This window comes from Henckelia pumila, chromosome 2 (assembly GCF_033568475.1).
Source record: "Henckelia pumila isolate YLH828 chromosome 2, ASM3356847v2, whole genome shotgun sequence".
Lineage (NCBI taxonomy): Eukaryota > Viridiplantae > Streptophyta > Magnoliopsida > Lamiales > Gesneriaceae > Henckelia > Henckelia pumila.
The window spans coordinates 117268001-117292680 of record NC_133121.1 but is presented as its reverse complement, the minus strand read 5'-3'; the positions used below and the strand labels follow the sequence as shown (position 1 = coordinate 117292680).

Below are 24680 nucleotides of genomic sequence, written 5' to 3'. Positions count from 1 at the left end.
TGTAAAGCGGATTAAGTAATTATCTGTTCTTATGCAACAGATGGCAGATTACGATGAGAGCCACGATAGTGGAGGCGGCGGTCGTTGGGGCGATCCAGATGATCATAGACGTCGTCGTGGTCAGCCAGAGGAGTGCAAACGAGTGAGTATGCGCAGATTCAATGAGGTTAGCCCAAAGCCTTTGACTGGAGGTGAGACAGCTGAAGAGGCGGAGGATTGGCTTGAGAGGATGGAGCAGTGCTTCCAGGAGTTTCGTTGCACGGCTGAGGATAGGATGAAGATTCTTGACTTTATGCTTGAGGGCAGAGCGAGGAAGTGGTGGAGATCTACTTCCGCACCGTTCATAGCAGCTAGAGGTGCAGCTACTTGGGTTGAGTTTCGTACTACTTATCAGAGACTGTATTTTCCTCCAACTCTTCGTCAGGCAAAAGCCAGTGAGTTGTTGAGTTTGCGACAGGGGACGATGACGATCGAGGAGTACCAACAAAAGTTCTTTGATCTGCTACCTTTTGTCCTCATGTTGCTGATAGTTCTATGGCGAAGTTTGATAATTTCCTTCAAGGGTTGAACCCTGATATTCATCGGATGGTTGCTGTGGGTGGCGATGGGACTTACGAGGATTTGGTGGACCGTTGTCGCCAGGCCGAGGACAGTATTCGGAAGAACAGGGGACTTTACTCTTCTTCTTCCAGGTCAGCGAGTGCTAGTGCTTTGGGCCCTAGGGGGCAGTCCTTCAAGAAGCCAGGAGGTACTTCTTCTTCTTCCTCTGGATCTGGTGGAGTGCATAACTTTGGTGTTCAAAGGCCGAACCGTTGTCGTCAGTGCAAACGCAGACATCCGCCAGGGCAGTGCAGTCGATCGACCAGTGCATGTTTCCAGTTTGGCCAGGAGGGTCACATGAAGAGAGATTGTCCTATGCTGATTGGGCAGTGAGTGGTTCCGGAGGTTCTCAGGCATCTGTTCAGCCACCTCAGTACCAGCAGCCACCTTTCCAGCAGCAGTATTCGCAGCCGCGCCAGCAACCGCAGCAGTCTCAGAGACAACCTACTCAGACTCCTTCTCGGGGTCATTCTTCTTTGAGGCCACGTGCCAATGGTCAGGTCTTTGCGCTTAATCAGGAACAGGCAGAGGCTGACAGTGATCGGATGATTGCAGGTACCTGTAGTTTGTGTGGTTTTCCTGCATTTGTTTTGATTGATACCGGTGCATTGCATTCTTTTGTCTCAGCACGTTTTGCTAAGAAGTATAGATTGCCGTTTATTCCTTTAGACGTGTTGCTAGTGGTTTCTACTCCTATGGGGAGCGAGGTTTTAGCCAAGCGTCTAGTTGTGGGTTTTGTTTTGAATTTCGAGGGACATCAGCTTAGTGCTAACCTGATGATTCTAGCAATAGAGGATTTCGATTGCATCATTGGGATAGATGTCTTAACTACCTACCGAGCGATAGTGGATTGCTATCAGAGGTTTGTTCAGTTTCGTCCAGAGGATGATGAGTCATGGTATTTCTATGGTGAGGGAGCGCGACCCCCGATGCCAGTGGTTTCAGCTCTGAAGGCCCGGTGTGCTTTAGAGTCTGGCGGGGAAGGCTGCCTTATCTACGCCATTGACGCATCCTTAGGAGAGCCAGATATCTGAGAGATACCAGTGGTTTGTGACTTTCCAGATGTATTTCCGGAGGAGATTCCAGGTTTGCCACCAGTAAGGGAGATTGAGTTTGGCATTGAGTTAGTGCCAGGGACTGCACCGATTTCCAGAACTCCTTACCGATTGGCACCGTTAGAAATGAAAGAGCTGCAGAAGCAATTGCAAGATCTTCTTGATAAGGGTTATATTCGACCTAATGTTTCGCCATGGGGAGCCCCAGTACTATTTGTCAAGAAGAAGGATGGTTCGATGCGGTTGTGTATTGACTACCTTCAGTTGAATCAGGTGACAGTGAAGAATAAGTATCCTCTTCCGCGGATAGATGATCTTTTTGATCAGTTACAGGGTACTTCTGTCTATTCGAAGATTGATCTTCGGTCTGGGTATCATCAGTTGCGAGTTCGATAGGAGGATGTTCCTAAGACATCATTTTGTACGCGGTATGGACACTATGAGTTTCTAGTGATGCCGTTTGGTCTGATGAATGCTCCAGCTTTTTTTATGGATCTGATGAAAAGAGTTTTCCGCGACTTTCTGGATAAGTTCGTGGTGGTGTTCATCGATAACATTTTGGTGTATTCTCGCAGCATGGATGAGCATGCCTACCATCTCTATACTGTACTGCAGGTCTTGAGGGAGAGATAGTTGTACGCGAAGCTAAGTAAGTGTGACTTCTGTATTGACCGAGTTGTGTTCCTTGGTTATGTCATTTCTCAGGAGGGCGTATCTGTTGATCCTAGCAAGACAGATGCTATTTTGAATTGGTCACGTCCGACTACAGCTTCTGAGATTCGTAGTTTCCTTGGTTTAGCAGGATACTATCGTCATTTTGTGAAGAATTTCTCTCAGATAGCTAAGCCTTTGACTCAGTTGACGAAGAAAGACGTTTCTTTCGTTTGGTCTGATGCTTGTGAAGACAGTTTTCGTGAGTTGAGATGTCGTCTGACGACAGCTCCAGTTCTTGCTTTACCGTCTGGATCAGGTGGTTTTGTAGTCCTCACTGATGCTTCTCTCCAGGGTTTGGGGTGTATGTTGACTCAGAATGGCCACGTGATCGCTTATGCCTCCAGACAGCTGAAGACTCACGAGGAGAACTATCCCGTACATGATTTAGAGCTTGCAGCCATTGTCTTTGCTCTTAAGATATGGCATCACTATTTGTACGGAGAACGATTTGAGATCTTCACCGATCATAAGAGTTTGAATTATCTGTTCACTCAGGCTGAGTTGAACATGCGGCAGCGTCGTTGGATGAATCTGTTGAAGGATTACGATTGTGAGATCAAGTACCATCCAGGTTCTTCAAATCCTGTTGCTGATGCGCTTAGTCGCAAAGTCTATGAGAGTTCCCTTCGTACCAATTCGGTACGGAAGGCAGTGGAAGAGTGTTGTTCTTCAGGATTCACATTCCGTCATAAGAAAGAACAGCAAGGGATTCGTGTTTCTTCTTTGCTTGCAGAGCCATCATTGTATCGACGAATTCGGGAAGCTCAGAATTCTGATCTGATGACGCAAAAGTTAACCCGTTTGGCTGAGGGTGATAATACTTCTGGTTTCCATTTGCATGGAGACGGTATGTTGTGTCTTTCTGGTCGAGTTGTGGTACCCGAGGATTCTACTTTGAGGGATGAGATCTTATCGCAAGCTCACCGCAGTTGATTCTCTGTACATCCAGGTGATGAAACTTAAAATTTGTAATTATTTATATGTTAAAAAGTGTGTTTTAAAATTTAAGTTTAATTAAAATTATGAAGTTGTATTATTTTAGTGTTATGTGTTTATATTTAAATGTTTTACTAAAATGTTGTATTTTACGGTTTGCGCAGGTTTGGTAAAAATAAAATTACTCAAGCTACAGTGGTCATAATGGAGTAATCTCAAAACCTGTAGAATCACAAAAGAGGCATCTTCAACTTTGTAGAAGACAAGAAATTCCAAAAACTTCATTAAGATGATCAAAATAATAAAAAATCAAAATGGAGATAGATTTACTTTTACTATGACCAGCTTGGAGTAAAAATATCATAAGTATTTCATATTTTATCCAAAAGAGGTGAATGAGTTGTCCAAACACATCTACACAAAATATACTACGTGTTTTATGTTGAAAAGAAAGGCTGAATCGGTGGTCTAAGGTATCAAACATGCCAATTAAAGTTGGGTCATGGTATTGACATTCAAGGAGACAAGCACCCACCAACTTTACTATTTCACATTTAATGAGCCTTGGACTCTTGCTCTCATTTGGCCTATAAATAGATGTGTTGTATAAGCTTTGTAGTGTGCAAGAGTGTAGAGAATTCTTCATTTGTAAAATAAATATTGTGTGTGTGAGAATAAAAGTTTGAGTGTGCAAGTTTCTCAAGTTCAAGTATGAAATTTCTTTTATCTTTATTCTTGAGTTTCATGTTCATGGAAAGCTAAATCTTTTTATGTCAAGGTGAAAAGGTTTCATTGTTGGTCAAGTAAGATTGTCTATATTTTGTATATTCTTTTCTTTTCTATTTTTATTTTTACTAATTGATCTTTATTTGTAGGTATAATTTTGGATGATTTGTTGTTATCTATTTACATCAAATGCTTGGTACCTTGAATGTGGTTACCTTGATTTGTTGTCAAATATGATACAATAATTACTACAATAATTATACTATAAATATATGTATCTATTTATAATAAAGTCATATATATTATTTAGACGATAGCGTGACACTGTCGGTTGTTCTAAATAATATATTGTGATTTGAACTAACATTTACTTTCTCGCATCTAACTTTTACTTTATCGCAACTAACATTTACTTTTCCGCAACTAACAATTACTTTCTCGCATCTAACTTTTACTTTATCGCAACTAACATTTACTTTATCGCATCTAACATAAAGTCATATATTTTATTTAGACGATAGCGTGGCTCTGCCGGTTGTTCTAAATAAAATATTGTGATTTGATCTAACATTTACTTTTATGTCAATTTATATTTATGCATTTATATATATATTATGGGTACCATGTATTAATTATCGGTTGATATTAATATAGTGGGAACTATATTATATGATATACTTGTTTAAATATTTAATTGTTCTTTTTATGTTTATATTTATTCATCTATATATATATTATGGGTACCATGTATTAAATATCGGTTAATCTGATATTAATATAGTGAGAACTATATTATATGATATACTTGTTTAAATATTTCATTGTTCTTTTATGTTTATTTTTATTTTAGTTTCTTTTATTTATTTTTATTTAGCAATCTTAATTAAACCAACAATGAACCTTTGAAACCTTGACAATTTTATAATTTGTGTATTTGAAGTTTTATAATAATATTTTCATCTATAATATATTATTGCTAAAATTAAACTTACAACATCCTCTCCGTGGATCGATCTCGTACTCACGAGTATATTACTTGCAGACAACCTACACTTGGGTGAATTACAATTTAAGTTGTAGCAAGTTTTTGGCGCCGTTGCCGGGGAGGTATAAATTAAGTTTAATTTTGTTATTATGTAAATAGTATGTTGTTTTTAATTGTATGATTGTTTGGAGTCGTAAACAAAGTGGTAGACTTGTTCGAGTAACTGAAAATATTTTAAACATGGACGATAATTCTAATAATCAAGATGATAATAATAATAATAATCATCATCAAGAATATGAACAACCAAGAACACTTAGGCATCATATGAATCCAATAAGAACTAGTACACCATCTTGTTTAGTTTTTCCTCCTGATGCATCTAATTTCAATTTTAAGCCACAAGTCATTCAACTTTTACCAAATTTTCATGGCTTAGATTCTGAAAATCCATATTTGCATTTAAGAGAATTTGAGGAGGTTTGCAACACTTATAATGATCAAAATTGTAGCATGGATACTGTTCGATTAAAGCTTTTCCCTTTTTCCTTAAAAGATAAAGGTAAAACATGGTTGCAAAATTTGAGATCAAGTTCAATAAGATCATGGGAAGAAATGCAACAACAATTTCTAAAAAAGTTTTTTCCTTCCCATAGAACAAACTCTTTTAAAAGACAAATTACAACTTTTTCTCAAAAACAAGGGGAAACATTTTATCAATGTTGGGATAGATATAAAGAGTTACTTAATACATGCCCACATCATGGTTTTGAAATATGGAGAATAGTTTCTCACTTTTATGAAGGTTTAATACCTAAAGATAGGCAAATGATAGAATTCATGTGTAATGGAACTTTTGAAGATAAAAACCCAAATGAAGCTATGGAATATTTGGAGTCATTAGCAGAAAATGCTCAAAATTGGGATAATATAGGCTCAATTGAACCACCAAGTAAAACCAATAATTCAACAAATGGGGGTGGTATTTATCATCTTAAAGATGATGTAGATATTCAAGCTAAACTTGCATCTTTAGCAAGAAAAATCGAGTCATTAGAAATGAAAAAGAGTGATCAATTAAAAAGTGTTCAAGAAATTGTTTGTCATATATGTGACACACATGATCATCTTACAAAAAATTGTCCTACTTTGCCTTCATTTAAAGAATGTCTCCATGAACAAGCCAATTATGTTAACAATTTTAAAAAACCAACATTAGATCCTTTTTCACAAACATACAATCCTGGTTGGAGAAATCATCCCAATTTTAGTTGGAGGAACGATAATAATGCACAACCTTCACAACAACCTTTTCAAAATAACCAAAATCATCAAGGTTATGCTCCTTATATCCCACCTCCAAGAAAAAATTTTGAAGATGAAATTCATGCATACATTCAAAAGCAAGAGTCTATCAATATTCAAAACATTCAATCTATGAATGATTTGAAAGAAACTCTTGCAAAATTTGCATCTGCACTTAATATTCATGAAAAAGGAAAATTTCCATCTCAACCACAACCTAATCCTAAAAATCAAAATCAAGAAAAATTTGATCAAGTAAAATCTGTTATTACTCTTAGAAGTGGTAAAATAGTTAATGATCCATATAGTGATGAAAACAAAGATCAATTAAACTCAAAGAGTAAGGATTCAAATCCTGATACTTTTGAGAAAGATGATGCTTTGAGTCCTAAAAATAAGAAAATTGATGATAAAATAAATAAACATGTTCCTTTTCCTCATGCATTAGTAAATAATAAAAAACAAAAAAATGATTCTGATATTTATGAAGTTTTTAAACAAGTAAAAATAAATATTCCATTATTAGATGCTATTAAACAAGTTCCTTCTTATGCAAAGTTTTTAAAAGATTTATGTACTGTGAAAAGACAATTGCATGTAAAGAAGAAAGCATTCTTAACGGAGCAAGTAAGCTCTATTATTCAAAATAATTCTACCTTGAAATATAAAGATCCCGGTTGTCCAACAATTTCATGTATTATTGGAAAAAATAAAATTAAAAAAGCTTTGTTAGATTTGGGAGCAAGTGTGAATTTAATTCCTTATTCAGTTTATGAAAAGCTTAAGTTGGGAGATTTAAAACCTACATCTGTCACTCTTTTACTAGCCGATAGGTCAATCAAAATACCTAGAGGTATCGTAGAAGATGTGTTAGTTCAAGTCGATAAATTCATATATCCTGTGGATTTTATTGTCTTGGATACACAACCAATAGAAGTACATAACGAAATTCCAGTAATATTGGGACGTCCATTTCTAGCAACTTCAAATGCTTTAATTAATTGTCGAAATGGAATAATGAAATTGTCTTTTGGAAATATGACTTTAGAACTTAATGTGTTCAATTTATGTAAACAACCAAGTATTAATGAAGATGAAGATGATAATGCAATAGAATTGTGGAAGAAAATATACACCAAGAAAACTTAAATCAACAATCTGAAGTTTGTTTAGTGGAAAGTTTTGATTCAAAAAATGTTTTTAAATCAAAGTTATTTGAAGAAATTAATGAACTTGAAGAAGTAAAAGAAAATGATCATCCAAAACTTGAATTAAAACCCTTGCCAATAGAACTAAAATATGCTTTTCTTGGTGAAAATCAAACATATCCTATTGTAATATCTTCTACCCTCTTACCAAAACAAGAAGAAGATGTAATAACACTACTTAAAAAACACAAAAATGCAATTGGATGGACTTTGCAAGATATAAAAGGTATAAATCCTTTAATCTGTACACATAGAATTCACTTGGAAGAAAATGCTAAAGCATATCAACAACCACAAAGAAGATTAAATCCACACATGAAAGAAGTTGTTAAAAATGAAGTTTTAAAACTATTAGATGCCGGAATTATTTATCCAATCTCGGATAGTAAATGGGTAAGTCCAACACAAGTAGTACCAAAAAAATCAGGCATCACTGTTATAAAAAATGAAAAGGGAGAATTATTACAAGCTAGGATTCCATCTAGTTGGCGTATGTGCATTGATTATAGAAAATTAAATGATGCAACTAGAAAAGATCACTTTCCGTTACCATTTTTAGATCAAATTTTAGAAAAAGTGGCAGGTAATCCTTATTATTGTTTTCTTGATGGGTATTCAGGGTATTATCAAATACCAATATCATTAGAAGATCAAGAAAAAACTACTTTCACTTGTCCGTTCGGAACTTTTGCTTTTAAAAGAATGCCATTTGGTTTATGTAATGCCCCGGCTACTTTTCAAAGATGCATGCTAAGTATTTTTAGTGACATGATTGAAGAATTTGTGGAAGTTTTTATGGATGATATAACTGTTTTTGGAAACTCATTTGAAAACTGTCTTAAAAATTTGGAAGAAGTTTTAAAAAGATGTGAAGAAAAAAATCTTGTTTTAAATTGGGAAAAATGTCACTACATGGTTAAATCCGGAATTGTGTTAGGGCATGTCATATCTGAAAAAGGAATTGAAGTTGATAAAGCTAAGGTTGATGTTATTGCTAATTTACCATCACCAAACACGATCAAAGAAATTCGATCATTTTTGGGTCATGCGGGATTTTATAGAAGATTTATAAAAAATTTTAGCATAATATCGAAACCAATTTCAAATCTTTTAACAAAAGATGCACAATTTGAATGGACTCAAGAGTGTGAAACTGCTTTTAAAAAAATAATTAATCTTTTAACTACATCACCTATTTTACAACCTCCTGATTGGTCTTTACCATTTGAATTAATGTGTGATGCAAGTGATTATGCTGTAGGAGCCGTGTTAGGACAAAGAAAAGAAGGTAAACCTTATGTGATCTATTATGCAAGTAGAACATTAAATAGTGCTCAAATCAATTATTCAACAATTGAAAAAGAATTACTTTCAGTAGTGTTTGCATTAGATAAATTTCGATCCTATTTAATTGGTTCTACTACTATTGTTTACACTGATCATTCTGCCATAAAATATTTATCAAATAAACAAGATGCTAAGCCGAGATTAATAAGATGGATTTTGTTGTTACAAGAATTTGATCTTGTAATAAAAGATAAAAAAAAGGAAAAGAAAATGTAGTAGCCGATCATTTATCAAGAATAATTTCTGAATCATCTCAAAATGAAATACCAATAAATGAAAATTTTCCGGATGATCAACTATTTTATGCTACTACTATGCCTTGGTTTGCTAATATTGTAAATTTTCTTGTGACAAATAAAATGCCTTCTCATTGGAGTTCACAAGATAAAAATAAATTCTTGAAAGAGGTCAAAAAATTTTATTGGGATGATCCTTATTTGTTTAAGTATTGTCCTGATCAAATTTTTCGACGATGCATACCCGACAATGAGGTAAGTAGTGTCATTAAATTTTGTCATTCTGAGGCATGTGGAGGTCATTTTTCGTCAAAGAAAACAGCTGCAAAAATCTTTCAATGTGGATTTTATTGGCCTTCTTTATTCAAAGATACACATTCATTTTGCAAATCTTGTGAAAATTGTCAGAAAATGGGTTCAATTTCAAAACGAAACATGATGCCTTTAAATCCAATCATGACTATTGAAATATTTGACAGTTGGGGAATAGATTTTATGGGTCCATTTCCATTATCTTTTGGATTCACTTATATTTTAGTAGCTGTCGATTATGTTTCAAAATGGATTGAAGCAATTGCATGTAGAACTAATGATCATAAAGTTGTGATAAAATTTTTGAAAGAAAATATTTTTAGTCGATTTGGAATACCTAGAGCTATAATAAGTGATGGGGGAAGTCATTTTATAAATAAATCATTTTCTTCGTTGTTAAAAAAATATGGCATTACACATAAAGTCTCTACTCCATATCATCCTCAAACGAATGGTCAGGTTGAACTTGCAAATAAAGAAATAAAACAAATTTTGGAAAAAACAGTCAATCCAAATCGAAAAGATTGGTCTTTAAGATTAAGTGATGCATTATGGGCATATAGAACTGCATTTAAAACATCATTGGGGATGTCACCATATAGATTAGTTTTTGGAAAGCATTGTCATTTACCTGTTGAAATTGAACATAAAGCTTATTGGGCAATTAAAGCGTTTAATACTAATTTAGATAATGCATCTAAATCAAGAAAATTGCAATTAAATGAACTAGAAGAATTAAGAAATGATGCATATGAAAATGCAAAGATTTATAAAGATAAAACAAAAGCATTTCATAATAAAAATATTATGAGAAAATCTTTTGAAATCGGAAAAAAAGTTTTACTTTATAATTCTCGCTTGCATTTGTTTCCAGGAAAACTTAGATCGCGATGGTCTGGACCATTTATTGTTAAATTTGTCTATCCTCATGGTGCTGTTGATGTTGAAAATCCTAAAAATAATAATGTATTTAAAGTTAATGGGCAAAGACTTAAACCGTTTATAGAAAATGAAGTTCTTAATGAAGAGTTTATGCCTTTATATGATCCAACTTAATTGTTACTTATATTTTTATTTTATTTTTGCAGAAATTAGGACACTTCCCGGTTAAGTGGCGGATAACGGTACTCCGTGGCTCTTACAGTCGGTTAAATTGGTTTCCCACAATAACTGATCAAAAAAAAAAAATATATTTCTTTATTTTCAAAATGGAAGAAGCTATCAAAGAACATGGAAAATATATTTGTTCTTCTGTTTCTAAAAAAGTTCGAAGAACGATTTATGAATGCAGACGTGAAAGATTGAGAATGCTTATGCAAAAAGGAATTCCGGAGGATATTCGTCTTATAATTGAAGCCAAGGTTCGAATAGGTGGCGAAGTTCCAAAATTCTTATATGTTCGAAATATGTCCGGACTAGGAAAAAGCACCTATGCGAAGAAAAGGAGGGCAAAAGGGTTAGATGTTTGTCATAAATGTGCCAGATGGACTTGTAACAAACGATGCAGATCTTTGGGATGTGTTTCCACAAATAGAGAAGATAAAATTGATTTCATTAAGAATGGGCTGAGTAAAGAGTCATTGGATGATATCTCATTGACTCTTGAGACGCATTCTAGTGGAGATGTACAAGGTCAACTTCTCCGTTTATGGAAACTATTCCAAGCGCAGCGTCATGGTAATGGTCTTGGGAATCTGACTAAAAAAGACCCTATTTGCCAATTTATAAGAAAATTGGATGGGAAGCCAACCCTCAACTCATAAGAAGACGTTGAAGTCATCATTGATTCAACATGTTACGAAATGGTTTGTGTTTGTTCCTCATCTTCAATAAATTCCAGGTGATATCTCTTTCATCATGTACTCTTTATTTTTCTTGTAAAAAAAAAAAAAAAAATTAAAAACAATGTCATATTCAGGTTTGGGGGAGGGTTTATCTCTAAAATAAAAAATAAAAAATAAAAAATTTAAAAAATATATATATATTTCTATAATAATATTTATTTTTTTTTTCAATGGCAGAGTAAGGAGTCAAAAACTCCTGACACGCATTAGTTTTTATTTATCATTTTATCACAATAGATTAGATTTTAATATTCCGTATATATTTAAATTGCAAACTAATAAGAAAATGAAGTCTTTTTGTATAGATGCTTATTTATTATTCTTTTTATCAATTTAATAAAAAATATATAATTGATGGGATATAAGTTATAAATAATATATAATTGTGTGTTTTCAAATACATATTTTCTAAAACTTTTATGAGTATATAATTAAAGTGATATTGATTGAATAAATAATAACATGTATAATTGAGGGAATTAATTTGTAAAAGTGCAATAGTTACTCACATAAATTTTGTGAGTGAGGGGTAAGAATTGAGAAAACAACTTATAAGCTTTTATTGATTATTAAGAAATGGTTGATTACTAGATTAAACCCATTTTTAAAAAAAAGAAAAAAAAGAAAAATGAAAATTGGCTGCAAAGTTGTTTGAAGTTTGATTGTAAAGATGCAGAGTATTAATATCTCTACTATAATTATTAATGTAATAGATTTACCTCATAAAAAATAAAAATAAAAATAAACTTTGAAAAAAAAAAATGTTACATTTTCAAAGTTTATTGGAGGTATTTGATTATGTAAAAACAATTTTGCAGCCAAGCAAAAAAAAAACAAAAAACAAAAAAGCAAAAAAACAAAAAAAAAAAAAACAAAAAAAAAATGGGTTTATTCTTTGTAAATCATCCTATCTTATTTTCAATATTAGGTTATTTGATTGTCTGCTTTACTAGCCATTTTCAAAGAGTGTATAATTTCTTCCAACTCCATGAGTGAAAAACAGCTATATATAAAATACTTTAACCCGAGAGAATATGGAGTTGAGACTTTTACATTAATATTCCTGATGATATACATGTTATGAAAATGATTTCTATTATCCTTTTAATTATATTATTCTCAAAGTTTTTAGAAAATATTTATGTAAAAAAAAAAAAAATTATATATATTTAATATTTTGATATTGTGTGAAATATATATGTATAGCCCATCCAATTACATATTGATATATTGGTTGATAATGAGATTTATAAATAAACATATGATCTCCTCACAAGTGTGTTTTTAAAATTTCAAAGTTTGCAAATTTGAATATATATATTAAGAAATAAAAATCTAACTTGTGATTTTATGATATTTTATGATATTTTATGATATTTTATTACTAAGGGACTAGTAATTAGCCGGTTTGGGGGTGTGATGAAACTTAAAATTTGTAATTATTTATATGTTAAAAAGTGTGTTTTAAAATTTAAGTTTAATTAAAATTATGAAGTTGTATTATTTTAGTGTTATGTGTTTATATTTAAATGTTTTACTAAAATGTTGTATTTTACGGTTTGCGCAGGTTTGGTAAAAATAAAATTACTCAAGCTACAGTGGTCATAATGGAGTAATCTCAAAACCTGTAGAATCACAAAAGAGGCATCTTCAACTTTGTAGAAGACAAGAAATTCCAAAAACTTCATTAAGATGATCAAAATAATAAAAAATCAAAATGGAGATAGATTTACTTTTACTATGACCAGCTTGGAGTAAACATATCATAAGTATTTCATATTTTATCCAAAAGGGGTGAATGAGTTGTCCAAACACATCTACACAAAATATCCTACGTGTTTTATGTTGAAAAGAAAGGCTGAATCGGTGGTCTAAGGTATCAAACATGCCAATTAAAGTTGGGTCATGGTATTGACATTCAAGGAGACAAGCACCCACCAACTTTACTATTTCACATTTAATGAGCCTTGGACTCTTGCTCTCATTTGGCCTATAAATAGATGTGTTGTATAAGCTTTGTAGTGTGCAAGAGTGTAGAGAATTCTTCATTTGTAAAATAAATATTGTGTGTGTGAGAATAAAAGTTTGAGTGTGCAAGTTTCTCAAGTTCAAGTATGAAATTTCTTTTATCTTTATTCTTGAGTTTCATGTTCATGGAAAGCTAAATCTTTTTATGTCAAGGTGAAAAGGTTTCATTGTTGGTCAAGTAAGATTGTCTATATTTTGTATATTCTTTTCTTTTCTATTTTTATTTTTACTAATTGATCTTTATTTGTAGGTATAATTTTGGATGATTTGTTGTTATCTATTTACATCAAATGCTTGGTACCTTGAATGTGGTTACCTTGATTTGTTGTCAAATATGATACAATAATTACTACAATAATTATATACTATAAATATATGTATCTATTTATAATAAAGTCATATATATTATTTAGACGATAGCGTGACACTGTCGGTTGTTCTAAATAATATATTGTGATTTGAACTAACATTTACTTTCTCGCATCTAACTTTTACTTTATCGCAACTAAAATTTACTTTTCCGCAACTAACATTTACTTTCTCGCATCTAACTTTTACTTTATCGCAACTAACATTTACTTTATCGCATCTAACATAAAGTCATATATTTTATTTAGACGATAGCGTGGCTCTGCCGGTTGTTCTAAATAAAATATTGTGATTTGATCTAACATTTACTTTTATGTCAATTTATATTTATGCATTTATATATATATTATGGGTACCATGTATTAATTATCGGTTGATATTAATATAGTGGGAACTATATTATATGATATACTTGTTTAAATATTTAATTGTTCTTTTTATGTTTATATTTATTCATCTATATATATATTATGGGTACCATGTATTAAATATCGGTTAATCTGATATTAATATAGTGGGAACTATATTATATGATATACTTGTTTAAATATTTCATTGTTCTTTTATGTTTATTTTTATTTTAGTTTCTTTTATTTATTTTTATTTAGCAATCTTAATTAAACCAACAATGAACCTTTGAAACCTTGACAATTTTATAATTTGTGTATTTGAAGTTTTATAATAATATTTTTATCTATAATATATTATTGCTAAAATTAAACTTACAACATCCTCTCCGTGGATCGATCTCGTACTCACGAGTATATTACTTGCAGACAACCTACACTTGGGTGAATTACAATTTAAGTTGTAGCACCAGGCAGCATGAAGATGTATAAGGATCTTCGCACTCGATTTTGGTGGAAAGGGATGAAGCGCAGTGTCTATCATTTTGTGTCCCGATGTCTTGTGTGTCAGCAAGTCAAGGCAGAGTTTAGATGACCCGAAGGGTTACTTCACAGCTTAGAGATTCCTGAATGGAAGTGGGAGCATGTGACTATAGACTTTGTCACCCACTTGCCTATGTCTTCCAGGAATTGTGATGCTATTTGGGTTGTCGTGGATCGGTTGTTGAAGTCAGCGCATTTTCTTCCCTATAACCGCGATTACACCTTTGATAGGATGGCACAATTGTATGTACGGGAGATTGTTCGATTGCATGGGATTCCATTGAGCATTGTCAGCGATAGAGATCCGAGATTCACCTCAAAATTTTGGGGTAGTTTCCAGCGAGCCCTTGGTACTACTTTGAGCTTGAGTACGGCTTATCATCCAGAGACGGACGGACAGTCGAAGCGTACTATTTGCACTCGAGAGGATATGCTTCGCGCGGCGGTGATGGATTTTGGTCCAGCGTGGCATGATCATTTACCCTTGGTGGAGTTCGCCTACAACAATAGTTTCCATCGCAGCATTGGCATGACATCATTTGAGGCTCTTTATGGACATCGTTGTCGTACACCTTTGTTTTGGGACGAGGTTGACGAGCGTCAAGTTGAGGGTCCTCAGATGATTCAGCAAATGATTAGTGCAGTAGAGTTGATCCGACGCAGGATTAAGGCGGCCCAGTATCGACAGGATAGCTACGCAAACACTCACCGGAGGCCGTTACACTTCGAGGTGGGAGAGCATGTTTTCTTGCGTGTGTCACCTTTTCGGAAGGTGATGAGGTTTGGTCGCAAGGGTAAGCTGACACCTAGATTTATTGGTCCTTTCGAGATTCTCGAGAAGGTTGGGGATGTGGCTTATCGTCTGGCCTTGCCACCCGATCTTTCGGAGATCCACAATGTGTTCCACGTGTCCTTGTTGAGGCAGTATGTGGCGGACGAGTCGCATATTTTGCATCCGACCGAGGTAAAGGTAGATCGGGATCTATCGTATATGGAGAAACCCCTGCGGATTCTTGACAGAAAGGACAAGATACTTCGTAACAAGCGTATACCGTTGGTGATGGTACAGTGGCAACGCAGAGGGACAGAGGAAGCTACTTGGGAGTTGGAGAGCCGGATGTTAGCCGAGCACCCCGAGTTATTTTGAGATTTTGTATTTCATTATATCAAGCTGTACTTGTTCAGTTGTAATAAGATTATTTGGTTGACTATTCCTATTTTCCTCTACGACTTAAATTTCGAGGACGAAATTTCTTAAGTGGGGGAGAATGTAGTGACCCGCAATTAATCGAGGTAATTAAGGAATTAATTACTAAAATGTACCTAAATAGTCCACGGTAGATCGGACGGTCCGAAGAGGAGTTCGAAGGATCCGAAGTGGATCGGAAGCTCCGAAGTCAGGATCGGAAGCTCCGATCGAGATCGGAACTCCGTCGGCGAGATCGGAAGCTCCGATCGGACTCAGTGTACACATCATCGCTTACGTCAGCAAGGTGACGTCATGACTGACGTAATATCGGGCGATCGGAAGCTCCGAAGAGGGGTTCGGAGGTTCTGATCATGATCGGAGGGTCCGAACCGGGTTCAGAGGCTCCGAACTGTGTCTATAAATAGGGGATCCGAAATTCATTTTTTTTCGCACCAATTCCTCTCGTCTCTCTGATTTCTAAGCCTTCTAACTCAGATCTAGGGAGATCTAGGCGTCCTATCGGTAATCCGGAAGTGGCTTAGTGATCTAGGCATCGTCGCGGAGCTATGACCTAGTTTTGAGGCTATCGACTGCAAAGAGCTAACGACGGACGCAGGTATAGCTTTTGCATCCTAAAAATATTTAGGAGTACGCTTTAGCTTAGTTAAGGCTTTTAGAGCTTTATTGTTGATGCATGGATATTTGCATTGTAGTAGCAGTAGACTGGACTAGTAGGCTTGGAGTATAGGCCAGTGGAGCTAGGTTTGTCCAGCAGTGTTAGAGGTACGTAAGTACTGACCGAGATAGCCGTCATGATATATTTGCATGTATGTTGCATGAGCATGTGCTATATTTTTATCATGTTTTATCATCTTAGCACATGCATGATTTTACGTATGACTGCAGCCGGAGAGATGTGAGTCATTGACAGTCTCCATAGGGAACTATGATCTTATTTTGGACTCGAGTCAGGTATGACAGTTTTCATATGGGGCTTGTATCCAGTTTTGGATTCGGGTCAGGATGGGGTTGGCTCAGCCCTGATATGGAGTATATGAGTACCCCGCGGAGTCGCTCTCTAGCTGGTACTGTATATTCTCAGCGCCATGAGCAAGTGTTTTCACTTGAGTTTTAAATCATCTGTGTGCGCATATTTGTATTTATATCATTGCTTCGTATTGAGCGTTCTAGCTCACGCCCCTGTGTTTGGGTATTTATTGTGTACCTTTTGGCGGGGCAGGTTTGAGGCTAGACGGTCCAGGCGGCTCTCAGCAGGATTGAGCTTGGGAGGGTGTGAGGTTGTAGAGGGTATGGATTTATTTACCCTGAAACTTCGATTTGGTTGTATAACAGTACTTATACACTTGTGATATCGTCGATTGTATTCTTCCGATTGGATTTGTTGTATCTTAATTATCCGCACTTTACGCTTTAAGCTTTTATTGCGTGCGCTTTTACTGTAACTCTGATTAGGTAGTGGATCCGGGTTGGGCCATTACAAAACTAAAGGTGAAAAGTCTTAATCGGATTACTGAGTTGCAACACAGTCTATTAAAAATGGCAGGACCAATTAGTAATCCCTTTAAAAAATGACAACAAGTCCTTTCTCCATATACATTCTAATAGGAATGTTGTATGAACAATATAAGGCTAAATACTTTGCAGCTTATATTGACTCGGGAGCAGGAATTTGTACAGCAAAAAGAGGAGTCTTCCCTGAAGAATGTGAAGAAGAATTGCCAAAAATTGCTGGACGGGATTTCTCTAGAAGAATTTTAATTCTTTGCAAAGGAATAAAACAAGCAGAAATCCTCATGGGAGGAGCAGGTCAAACACCTTGGTACAAGGTAAAGACACCACCAATCTATTTTCATGATAAAGGAGCTGATATCTTATTAGGAAATAACTTCTTACAAATGTTTAAGAAGTACACACAAGACAATGAGTCAAGAAGACTTATGTTCACTGCAATGTGTGATCATAAAATTATCGTTCAAAGACTCAAAGTTGCTTTTTATCGACAATTGCCGATAATATTTCGCAGCCAGCGTGGTGATAAAGGACAACTTTTTCACCCAAAAATGAAAGATCCAAGAAGGTTTGGAGAAACCATGTTAAAAATAACAACAGAACAAGAACTCCAAACAGAGGATATGGAGCTTCTCAAGGTGACTCTAAATCACAAAGATATAGAGTTAGAAAATAAGGTATCCCTTGAAGATGTCAAAAAGAGGCTCAAAAAAAGTTACAACGAGCATCCTTTGGCATGGTGGGATAGAAATCAACTCAAATCTAGTCTTACTCTAAAGGAAGGCAAAGAGTATGAATTCGTCAGATATAAGTCTATCCCGATGAACATAACAGATCAAAGGGATATGAGAATAATTATCAAGGAACATTTGAACCTTGGTCTAATCAAAGAAGGAGTTTCACCATATAGCAGCCCAGGATTTCTGCTCAGAAATCATGGTGAAATAAAAAGAGGGAAAACCAGGTTAGTTATTAACTACCAAGATATTAATAAAATCCTGGAGTTTGATGGGTACTTCATACCGAGTAGAGAACACCTAATTAGCTGTGTACGAAATGCTAGAGTGTTCTCAAAATTTGATTGTAAGTCTGGATTTTACCAGATTCGAATGGAAGAAGGCAGTAAGAAATTTACAGCCTTATCTAATCCACAAGGACACTATATTTGGGAAGTTATGCCTATGGGATTGGCTAATGCACCCCAGATATTTCAAAAAAAGATGGATAACCTTTTTAAAGATTATTTTAACTTTATATTTGTTTATATTGATGATATTCTTATAGCATCAAAAAATATAGACGAACACGTTAAACACTTAGAGATTTTCTCTAAAATTTGTAAACAAGAAGGACTGGTCTTATCTGAAAAGAAAGCAGTCATAGCAACAAGGAAAATTGAATTTCTTGGTATTGAGATTGATGAAACTGGAATAATTCTACATCCCCATATTGTGGAAAAGGTAAAGAATTTTCCAGATAGACTCAAAGACATAAAACAACTCCAGAGTTTTCTTGGAGTAGTTAAGGGATGTTCATTAACAACCTAGCAAAGTACAGAAAGGTGTTCAGTCCTTTGTTAAAAAAGGATGCTAGGTTTATATGGACCGAAGACCATACTCAAGGGATAAACCAATTAAAGGAGATATGTAAGAATCTCCCAAAAATGGCTATACCCGAAGATGAAGATGATCTGGTTTTATTTACGGATGCTAGTGACGAATGGTGGGCAGCAGTCCTTACCAAGATCACTTCGGATGGAGAAATACCATGCAGATACTGTAGCGATCTTTTTTCAGAATCAGAGGTCATCAGATGGCATATCAACGAAAAAGAATTTTATGCAGTTAAAAGGGCTTTCGAAAAATGGCCATTATTTTTACTTGCTAAAAAATTCACGCTAAAGGTTGATAACACCCAGGTAAAAGCTTTCTTAAAAAATAAGATTGAATCTAAAACTGAGAAAGCTAGGTTATTAAGATGGCAAGCATTATGTCAAAATTATATTTTTGATATTGTTATTATTAAATCTCATGAAAATATTCTTGCAGATTTCTTAACAAGATATGGAAGGCAGTGATGTGGATTCCATCATGAAAATGCAGAGGCATCTCAAGGAACACCTTGGGTTGTTTCAAATCAAGTTCAACCAGTTAGCCATTAATGCTGAAATGGCCGGCAGGTTACAACAAGATGATCGGATCAAAGTATCTAATCGAATTACAGGGTGTATGCAAGTTCAAACACAACTATGGGCTGCTATTCAAGGGCCAATTGTGAAAGCCATAGAGAAACCATTGGTTTCTCATAAACAAGATATGCTAAAACCATTGGTTTTACAAAAATAAGAAATACAATCATCGGTTGGAAAACAAGATGTTGAGAAAGCTAAAACTCAAGAAATAAGTGTTAATCTATCATCAGCTTTTGATGATCTAGATGAAGCAACAATTGATGAGGATTCCTCATCAAGTCAACCCTCCGCCTCTGAGATAAAAGAGAAAGAGATCAATCTTAGGCCCAACACTGACAATAGCAAATCTAAGATCGATACTAATCCAGCTATTATTTCTCCATTTCAGGTTTATCAACAGAGGTGGGAGAAATTAAGTACAATAAGTGAAATTAACCCTAACACTTGCAGGGTTGATGTTGCAGGGATATATCCAAGGGTATGGCTAAAACACAATGTCAATCCTAAGGATATAAAGCTTTGGTATGAATTTGGAGCATTGGCCTCAGTTTATACAACGTCACCAAGCTTCCCGGAGATATCACAGTTACCCAAATGGATTCAGAAAGCAGTCCAAGAAACATGGGCAAATAACGACCATTTGTCCAGAGGAGATGTGCTTGAATTATATTTCTTTAGTGCAGCTCCAGAACCAACAGGGAAAGGATCACACGAACCCTTTCATTTCATCAAGCTAAGGAGACCTGACATGAATAATCAAAGATTCATTAAGGACCCTATTTCTGAGGAAATACCATTAGTGTCCACTTTTGGAGAAAATGAAATCTCAACCAGAAGGGCATGGGGTATTAGGGTCTGTCTCACCGAGATGGACAAGGTCAAGTTTTCGTTCAAATTTTATCAGAATTCTGTGAACGGATCATTCCTGTTAAATACAATGACAGGAAAAACTACGGCTTTTGCAGAATAACTCTTCGAAAAGAAGAGAAACTTTTTACGGAACAACAAGCTGCCGGGGAGTAAAGAGACTCGCCAAAAATTTTGTAACATGGCTCATATCAGAAGATGGTCAGAGAACATCTGCCCAGAGTGTCCCAACCAGAAGGAGCCAGAATTCGGAAAAAACTTCAGACCCCGAACGGATCGAAAAGATTTTTCCGAGACAAGCAAAGGTGGACAAGGACCACCGAAGATGCGTTTTCACAGGGGCCTACTTCAAAAGCAAAAGATGCCCCGACAACAATAAAGCAGGCATGTGAGGAGAATAAAGCCAAAAGAAAGTGGCAGGCATGTGATTCCTCCACTAGTAAAATATGTCATCAATAATGGCATAAAAAATACAAGACAGATGCCTCCTCCACTAGTAAAAGATGCCATCAATAATGACATAAAGAAATAGAAGATAGCTGTAAGATTCCCTGAAGTTTCTCGGTGAAACGAGTGGAACCTCAGCTATAAATACAAGCGTTCAAGGAAGCTAAAGATATCGATCATTCCCTTCAGTTTTCTTACAAATAAATTGTTGTAATATTTCTCTCTCTATTCTATTAATTTTTCTTTATGTATTACAAAAACAAGGCTATTATGAGTAGCTAAACAAGTTGTCTTCTCATCTTCAAAGGAGTTGATTTATGTAATAATATCATGTCTGAATAATTTTTTTAAAGCCTCTTGTTCTTTCATGCTCATATTTTATAATTAAATTTATATACCATACGCCTTAAGGTAGAAAACGAATTAAGGCTGTGCTGGGTGTCGTTGAAGGAGCTTGTGCTGAAACCATCTGTTGCGACTGCGTGGTTGGAGTGTGAGGAGCACTTCGTAAAACTCGGCAGGTATGACCCGACGACATTTTGGTCAAAGAGGTATTTAAATTTATTTCATCTTACGGAAGCATGTTGGACCCTAATTCGAAGTATATCGGCTGGAAACCTTGTGTAACTGATAGTCTTGCATGACTAGGACTGGTTCGATAGGTTAATAATGCCACGTACAAAAGATTAGTTGCTAAATAATATTTAATTCAAAAATGGGAGCCACTAGGGAGTTGAAATAAAGAAAATTGTGGTTAGGGAGTTAAGATAAAGTTTGAAGGGTTGGTAGGAATTTTTAAATCATTTACCCTTGAAAAAACCTAATATTATATATATATATAATATATATCCCTATATATATATATATTAAAAAAAGACAAAATCCATTAAATAAGCCATCGTATAAATTATAAATTCAATCAATATATACAAACCCCGAGATCTTACACTTTTTTGAATATACATATATAAATTTAGAACCATAAATAAATTAAATATATATATATATATAGAGTTTTGTTATGATGCCCAACAACTATGTCCAACTCTGTGCCCACCATATACAAGCCAACCCACTTATTGTACTGGTCAACTCACTTATTGTACATGGTGGGCACGAAGTTGGGCATAGTTGTTGGTCAGCATAACAAAACTCTATATATATATATATATATATATATATATATATATATATATATATATATATATATATCTTGTCATCTAGGGGTGTAGTCGAGTCGAGTCGAGTCGAGCCGAGTTGCACACTACTCGAGCTCGAGCTCGACTCATATTTAACTACTCAAGCTCGATCGAGTAGTAAATTTCGTGCTCGAGCTCGAGCTCGAGCTCGTATATAATTCGAGTACTCGAGCTCGAAAATTTTATATATATATATATATATATGAATACAAGATATATTAATAAATAAATAAATATAATATTATATTTATATATTATATATTTATATTATATTATATATATTCATGTGTTATCGATGTTATGGATTATGCCGGAGTGATCATGACGATAATATAATGCGGAATAAAATAATCAATAAGGACACCAAAGATTTACGTGGTTCACCCAATATAGGCTACGTCCACGGAGCTGCTGCAAATATTTATAACCGGAGAAATATTATAAATCTATACAAAACACTATATCTCTCACACGATCCCAACACCCGAGTATTACCGAAAAAAATATTTCTCTACTCAACAAGAGAACACTCAAAAAAACCCAAGAAAATTTTTTTCTTAACTCTCTTTTCTTTTGCTCTCTCGCTCTGGGATATATAAAACTGAAGAAATGGAGCTCTATTTATAGAGCTCCCGGTACGCGTGAATTTAATTCACGCGTCCTTACCAGCCATCTGCAGTCCACCATCTAACTATCATTAAATATGTTTCCCGACAAACCATTTAATGTTGACCTAACATTTCTTCCACTTGAAGACTTGATCTCAATCATGGCTTCACACAGTCAATACAGCAGCTCATGCCTTCTTTATTTACGCTTGTAGTCCAACTGAAGTCGAGCACAACTTCAGTTTGTCAGTGGTCACCACCTTCATAAAAATATCAGCAGAATTTTTACTTTCAGGAATCTTCTGAAGCTTCAAGACTCCATTCACCCGATCTCTAAGAATCCCGATTCCAAGGATTTGTTTTGCAGCACCCAAATCCTTCATAGCAAATTCTATCTTTAGTTTATCAATCTCCTTCAGACAAACTCCTGCTATCAACATATCATCTACATATACCAGTAGCATGATATAAGAACCATCAAGCTTCACATAACACCAGTGATCAGCATGATACCTCGGGAAACCATCATTATTCATTACACCATCAAACTTCTTGTACCACTGTCTTGGAGCTTGTTTGAGACCGTACAAGCTTTTCTGAAGTTTGCACATCATTTTCTTTTTCCCTCGTACTTCAAATCCCTGTGATTGATTCATTTCTTCATCTAGCTCACCATGAAGAAACACAGTCTTTACGTCTAACTGCTCCAGATGCAAATCTTCTTTTACTATCAATCCAAGTACAGTCCTGATAGTAGTTAACTTTACCACCAGAGAAAAAATATCAGTGTAATCAATGACTTCTTTTTCACCTTTTACAACAAGGATTTCTTTGTACCGCTTGCTACCATCGTGTTCTAACCGGTACTCCCACTTGCTATGTAAAACCTTTTTACCTTCAGGAAGTTCTGACAACTCCCACATGTGAATGGATGACAGTGAATCCATCACATCTTTCATGGCTAACTCCCACTATTGAAAGGTCTCATAAACATCTGATTTATTTTTCAAAAATTAAACCCAAAATTTCCTGCTCAAATCGTCAACAGTAGTGCCATAATATCTTGAGTGATCTCCAAGGAATTTCACAGGAGATGGTCCACATACATCAGTATGTACCAGCTCCAAATCCGCCGATTTTGGTTCTCTAACCTCTTTTGAAAAGCTCACCTTTTTCTGCTTTACAAAAAACACAGCTTCACACGGCTTGTGTTCAACGATCTTTAATACCGGTAGCTTTCCATTTGAAACAAGCATTTTCATTCCCTTCTCACTCGTATCTCCAAGCCTACTAAGCCATAGACTTGAATTAGCTCCAGCATCCACAACTGCTAATATGTCTCTGCAACTGGAAGTCATGTACAGGGTTCTAGTTTTTGTTCCTCGAGAAATAATCATGGCTCATTTGCTCACTTTCCAAGAGCCATCACCAAAGGTCACTTTATGACCTTCGTCATCAAGCTGTCCCACTGAGATCAGATTCCGCGTCAGTCTTGGTACATGTCTGACTTTATTGATTTTTCAGACAGATCCATTTGACATTTTCAACCGGACATCTCCCATACCAACAATCTCCAAAGGTTTTCCATCAGCCAGGAAAACTTTTCCGTAATCTCCCGCAATGTAATTATCGAATACATCACGATTACCAGTGGTATGAAATGAAGCTCCCGAATCCATAACCCAAGAGTCAATAGGGCTTTCCATGGATAACACTAAAGCATCGTGTACTTCCTCAGTCACAACATTTGCATTATTCTTGTGTGATCTGCAGTCCTTTTTCATGTGACCAGTTTCACCACAGCTCCAGCACTTTAATTTTTTTTCGAATGTATTTTTGTCTTTTCCACTCCTTGAGCCACAACATCGGTTAAAACCTTTTTCACTACTCCTGCCCCTACTTCTGTTTTCAAGATTTAGGGCAGATCTCGATGTTGTTGCTTCTCCCGAATCCCTCCTGCGAACTTCTTCACCAAGGATTCGATCTCTAACATCATTGAATTGTAACTTTCCTTTTCCAGCAGAATTGCTAACCGCTGCCCGCATCGGCTCCCAAGCATTTGGTAAAAACGTCAAAAGAATAAGTGCTCGAATT

General features: G+C 35.2%; 1 non-coding gene across 1 annotated transcript; it reads right to left on the bottom strand.

Annotated features, from left to right (window-relative positions):
* Positions 1-5675: 5675 nt before the first annotated feature.
* Positions 5676-5786, bottom strand: LOC140885796 (small nucleolar RNA R71). The gene has a single exon (XR_012151212.1). It is a non-coding gene; the product is annotated as a small nucleolar RNA R71 (small nucleolar RNA).
* Between the last annotated feature and the right edge of the window lie 18894 nt (positions 5787-24680).